The 6,930-nt window shown below is 36.4% G+C and overlaps 1 pseudogene; it reads right to left on the minus strand.

Moving 5' to 3' along the window:
* Window positions 1-510: 510 nt before the first annotated feature.
* LOC115739232 lies at window positions 511-1,987 on the minus strand (annotated as a pseudogene).
* Between the last annotated feature and the right edge of the window lie 4,943 nt (window positions 1,988-6,930).

Consider the following 6,930-nt stretch of genomic DNA (forward strand, 5'->3'; position numbering starts at 1 on the left):
GAGGTTAATTGAGTGTCAAAAGGAATTTTCCATAAATGTTCATAAGATATTACCATTTGCTATCCGACACAGAATTTCATGTACACAAAGAAATTCTTTAAAAGTCCATGCAATCACTCGTTATCATAATAAGGCTCCAAAATTATAGTTCATATCCAATAGGGAAATGAAAATCAAAAGTTTAATACGGGGAAATGGTCTTTTGACATCAAGAGCATGGCGTATATGAGAATGCATCACGTAATTGGCAGTAAGAATCCATCTTGATTTGAAACTCTCAATTTCAATGCTCTTTTTTAGGAAGTATATCAACAAATTTCCTATGAGATTATCATAGTTAATTAAGGAACCAAATTGACAATATGCAAAAAGTTGTTGAGTTTTCGAGTCTAGCACTATAAATACATGTCGCAGTTCCTACCATGGAACATGGTAAACACATAAAGAGAATTATACGGACTAAACCTCTCTCCTCCAAGCAATGTCCTAGCAGCTCCTAAGCAGGTGATCTTAACAGAATTTCCAATAAGTATTGTAGCTAACACAAGAGACACAAGTCGTCGTTGGTTCGTCCGCGATCCTCCTTTGCATCTGGTAGTTAAGTGCATTTTCTCTCGCCGCATCGGCCATGGTTGAATTGATCCGTCATGGCTTCCGGTGCGGCTCCTAGCTCACACCTGGACAAAGCTTTCTCCTTTATTTGTTGATTTTGAAGTTGCCTCTCATCACTGGCCATTTCTTCCGTGGTCATGTTTAGGAGCCTCTCCGGCTCGACGTGACCGAGAAGAAGTTTTCTCTGGAAATCCGCATTGTTGGGATCCTCAATGTTGAACATTATGGACCTGTACTTCCTCTTGTGGATGCCGTTCATATGACCCCAGTTCTAGAACAGAGTTGACTCAAGGGAGACAGCGATTCTAGGTGGGTCAGATCCGTTCACCTCGTCGATGATATCATTGCTGGCTTCACTAGAAACTCTGGACAAAGCCTCAAAGAGAAGTTCTCGTACTCTGTCCCTCATCGGGTCGTCGCATTTAGTCATCGCAGTAGACACTGGCTGAGCAGGTTTAGGGGACAACTTTTCAGAACCAGGAATTCCATTTGGCTCGAATTTCCTTTTCTTTGCTTCAGACTGGAAAGAGGAGGAGTTTTCTAACTTATTCTCCCTGGTTTTTGCGCATTCATGATGGTCCACACTTGCATTCCTCTTGCATCCTTTCGATTCTTCCATGACAATTTGTTTCCACTGCTGTATCAAGTCGGATGCAAAAGCTTGTATCTTTTTCCTAGGATGTTTTGTAAGGCGTCTGAGACCTTTTCCAACCTAAAATCAAGGCCAGTAATATCGGTTCAGTTATGCATAATAATAGATAGAATAATGAAAAGATCAAAATATGAATAATGAATTTGTGGAGGAAAAGAAATTACCCTCTTAATGGAAAGAATTATCACTTCGGATTTATTTCTTTGCATGACCTAGAAATATAAGGCTTCCGCCATTTTTACAAGACGAAATGTGTGGTCTCAATCGCGACGCTAGAAATTCTATCTAGCAGTGTGGTTATCTTAGCGTTACCCTTGCCTATATTACATTACATCTACTCGAATTAAATGGAGATACCTATTCATTGTTCACCACATTCTACGTAAACTAAGGTCGAACGCAAAACAGCATACAACATTGAATATTCTCATCTGATTCTTGAACAAGAAAAGCACAATCGACAAAAATTCACACTCTCACTAGTCCTGCTCAGCTGATAACAAAGGAGAGATGAAAGCAAGCACATGCAAATCAGAAATAGAGACGAAGAAAAGGGAATATACCTGAGTGGAGTCGAGGACTTGAGTCGTGACCGGGAAGGACTTGAGGCGCTGCAAGGCGTTGATGCACCGTCCTTCTTCATCGGCCCCTCCACCTTTCCCATTCACAGCCGCCGCGTCTGCAGCTTTGCTTGCCAATCACCTCCACCAACTCCGCCTCCATCTCTCCGCTTCAACTTCACCAACGTTAACACATAGCACATATCAATTCCTCCACATCCAAAACTACGTCAAACGCAGACAAAAGAAAATAACAACACTTCTACTGTATATAACGCTCTGTTTTTTTTTTTTTTTTAAGGTAAGTATGTATTGATCTTTCAAGAAACTAGATACAAAAGATACCGGACACAAAAAACCAAGAACTCAAAACGGCACAAAGTGTGACATGGAGAGTTCAACGGTGAACCAGTCGCAAAATACACCAAGAGAAGGGCCAAAGACAGGAGGCCACCAAGCTAATACATTGAAATAGAGAGCAAACAAACGGCCAACCAAGTATGGGGACCCGTTAACCAAAAAACCAATGCTGGATGGGAGAGGAACCAGCAAAACAGTGAGGTAGGAGGCATGACCCGTTAACCAAAAAACCAAGTATGGGGACCCGTATATAACGCTCTGTTTTGTTCTACAAAACTAAAGAAATAACAACATTTCAACATACCCTTCAAAACTTTTTTTTTTGGGTAAGTGAAAACTATGTCTCTTGCTGTGTGAAAGTTCTACAGAGTTAATGGTTGTGATGGCACCACTAGCTTTTTTATTACATCACATTACTAGTAGATAAAAAACAAGAAAATACAATTCAAACACTATAAATTTCTCTTTCAATGTCTACACATTTTGCTAATTGGTTTATCACTTGAGAATGAGTTTTCATTTATGCATAATGGGATTGAAATTTACGCGATCTAAAAATTTTCAGATCGACCTAATTAACATAACGACAATAGCATGCAAAAATTATTTCTTGAAGTTAACCTCATATCATATTTGGTCACCAAGGAAATTTTGATAAAACTCATAGGCAACATAAGTATCAAGGTTTGGATGAAATCTGTCCAGAGAATGATTAAATAGTCGTGGATTTAGATTCTACGGTAAGAAGATGAATTAACTCCATTTTTCTTACTATTGATCATCATGACAAAAATGTCATTCAAAATCTATATTATGGATTCGAAATAGCGAACCTTAATCATATAGTCAAATGAAACCCTTAAAATAAGCTTTAAAAACATCGAAGCAAAAACAGTCCATCACTATTCGTTATTGCTTATAAACAAATAAAATTGCACTTAGGAAAGAAAGAAATGGGAATATATGTACTTTATCTATCGACGATACGAGAAGCACCAGCTGGAAGTAAACCTTGTTCGAAATCAACCTACAAAAAATGGTCATTCATAAAAAAAAATTGATAAATACATGTAAACGTTCACTTCTAAATATAAAGGGTAATCAAATAATCGGAGAGTTGTTAGATATGTGATTGTCTGGACTATCCAACGTAAAAATTGAATTTGGAACATCTAAATAATATGGTTCGAAGTAATGTATTCCATGCCCTCCATGATACAACGATCTATCAGATTGTGTCCTTAGGCATCGCGATGCAATCATTTACACTTGAAATTGATACTTCAAATATAACATTTCAGTCAAAATTTGTAGATTACAAAAGAAAAAGAAAATGAACAAAACTGATGCATAGAAGAATCAGAAGAAAAAAATCACCTGAAGAAATATGCTTGATCTATCAAATACATCTGAGATTCGAGCAGTCGATGTACTATACATAGCACTCGAATTCTTCTTCAAATTTGACATAGGAAAATCAAGAAGGCCCAAGTTGAAAAACTACCTATGTAATCTAACACTAGGGAAAAAAAAAAAAGGGACATGACTTGGGGAAAAGGAACAATAGAGCACATCAAAAAGTCGTTGCAACAAACATAGGTTAAGACAAAGGGATGAGATGATACCGAAATGAAGACAATCTCGAAGAAGACAAGTCTGCGGTGCAGAACTTGTCTCTGCTTATATTTTCCCTCCTCATGCCTAATCGAGTAAATTCAAACTTACCATATTGGAGAAATTTCTCATATTTGACATCCCTTTTTAGCTGCTGAGAAACCCTAATTCTAGTTGTACTTTTGTGTTTGGATTTCATTCATTGACTAGGATCATTTTGTTGAACTCAAATTCTCTTCATTGGTCTTCTGCTTTCCCTCTCTCACGATATCTAAAACGTTTCGATCTCAGTAGATGTTAATTTTTCCATAGATCTTCCAATGTCTGCTCCTTGCAAACAGAAACTATTTTGTCATACCACGTTGATAAAGTAAGCTCCGGAATCTAGAACGAGATTTTTGAAGTTAAATATGTACTTGTTCTCATATTGATAAGTGATGTATATAAGTTCGTTAGTTCAATTTCTCAAAAGTACAATTCACTAATCTACTTGCTTACTGATCGACCGCGCACTCTTTACTGTTATATATCCTTACTTTATTGGCTTTTTATTGATACCTTTTTTCTCGTTGGCAGACAGCTAGCAGTTATTGTATGTTTCCATTTTGGATTAGTTCATTATTATTAAGTATATTAAGCCGATATTGTGTCATCAACGACATAAGCTATCATGTCGTTATAGTGATCAATCCAAATTTTAACTTAGACACAAAAAACTTGCTAAGATATCAATTTCGTGGAAGAAAATCGGACAAAGCAAACTTTGTTGAAGGAAAGACAAGTATAGGGATTTAATAAACCATACACATTGATCTTTTCGTGGGAAATACAAAAACTATTTTAGCCTTACTCTCTTTTGCTCATTCTAGATAGGTCTCCTTTGGGATACATCCTTTGTACTTACCAAAGCTATCTATGACCCTATATTATTATTAGTAGTTTGGCAAATTAAGTGCTAGCCCAATCTGGTCAATTTTTCTGCATCAAGGCCAATTGGGTAAGTTTAAATATTTTGTACCCTATGTACTTACCAAATTATCTTTAAACCTATCTGATTATTAATTGTTTGACTAATTAAGTGCTAATCCAATCCGGTCATTAACTTAAAAAAACTGTGTCATTAACTATTTTTAGGGCACTTGAATTCCAGTTTTAGATTTTCCTTTTGTTGTCATTTATTTGATATGGTTGTATTAAAATCCTTTCCTTAGTGCCTAATTAAATGCTAGCCCAATCTGATCATTTTTGGAAACATATAGGATTTTTCCTTGTGAATAAAGGAAATGACTAATTTGACATTGTATATCCAATATCGCAGTAAGTTACGACCAGCAACTGGAGTAAGGTCTTAAATGATAAATATTTAGTAAAGTAGCTTCAGTATTCCAATAAAAAAAAGTAGCTTAAATATTAACAAACAAAACTGGATGTGTAAGAAACGAGAAAGCGAAAGCTAGGTACATCTGAACTTTTGAAACCTAAGAAACTAAGAATATGAATTATCTTGCCCAAAAACTGATAAAAGTGATAAGAAGATTGTTATGTTCCTATGCTTATAATGATTGTGTTGTGGACGAAAGCATAACTTGTTATCAAATGGTGAATCAATCGCCAGGATAATTACCATCTAGTATTCGTATTAGAACAATTTACGACATTAAATCAATATGCAAGAGGGAGTGCACGTCCTCTTTCCAGACAGATACACGTGAATAGTAGTAAAGAAAGAATTTTGAAAAACAGGCAACCCCTTATGTTTAATTATAGAACATACAGGTGATGGCTCCATCGGATCTCATATGAATAACTCATCGAAGTTAACAAAAAGTAACTGCAAAAAAAGAAAAGTAACCAGAACACGATTCTACAAATTCAGTATCCGCTCAAAATTGCAATGACCCAGTCATGTCATTATTGAAGTATTGTCCACATCGCTTTATTAGCTAGAGAGGGGTGAATAATAGTGATATTAGAGAACTTGAAAAATCAATGCGGAATTTAAATTAACAAGTTCAGATCCAAGTTTAGTCTCAACAAAAATGGCGATTAGATTCAGTTTGTGCACAATATACTACCAATGACAATGTATGAGAGTTGAGAAATAGAGAAAATTGCACGGAAACTTTATAGTGGTTCGATTTAGATCAAGCCCACGTCCACTCTCCATACTTACAGTCTATTGGCTGGATTTCACTAGTCAATTTACTACCAATGATAATGAATTATGGTACTCGAGTTGATAGATCACACTATCTCACACTCAATCACTCTAATGAAGCCTCTCAAGAATTATAGTTTATATACTCGAGTTGTCCCACATCCCTTAAAAATGGGTCCTACATAATCTTTATATTCAAGTGGTCTCTCTTTACCTACTAATTTGAGCTTTTGGAATAGACTTTCTAATACCATTATCATGTCCTAACTGCTCCTAAGCAAGCGATCTTAACAAAACTTTCAATAGGTATTACACTTAAATGACATATGCCGTCATTGGTTCGTCCGCTCATACATGGACAAAGCTTTCTCCTTTATCTGTTGATTTTGAAGTTGCCTCTCATCACTTGGCATTTCTTCCTTGGTCAAGTTCAGCAGCCTCTCGACTTGACATGGCCGAGAAGAACTTTTCTCCTGAAATCCGGGTTGTTGGGATCCTTTAAACATTATGGACGTTGATAGCTTCTCCAGAAACTGGGGACAAAGCCTTGAAGAGAAGTTCTCCTACTCTGTCCCTTATAGAGTTGTTGCATTTAGTCACTGAAGCAGAAGCAAATAGCGGGTGAGCAGGATTAGGAGACAACTTGTTCACGTTACAATTCGGCTTCTATTCAAAAATACAAACATCCGACCTTGAAATTTTCTTAGAATCAGGAATACTTTTCCTTATCTTTGCTTCAAACCGGAAAGAGGAGGATTTTTTACCTTATTCTTGTTAGGATTTGGGGCATAATTAAATTGAAGTAAAACGTAAAGCGAGAAAGAGAAATCGAGATACAAGATTTTATCTTGGTTCACCCTTAAACTAGGGCTACGTCCAGCAGAGGATTCCACTGTAATTAGCACATCGCACCTCTCGTTATATTACTTAATTACAAGCGAAAAAGAGTATATATAGCAGTAGCTATTCATGAA

Source organism: Rhodamnia argentea, chromosome 10 (genome assembly GCF_020921035.1).
Source record: "Rhodamnia argentea isolate NSW1041297 chromosome 10, ASM2092103v1, whole genome shotgun sequence".
Classification (NCBI taxonomy): Eukaryota; Viridiplantae; Streptophyta; class Magnoliopsida; order Myrtales; family Myrtaceae; genus Rhodamnia; species Rhodamnia argentea.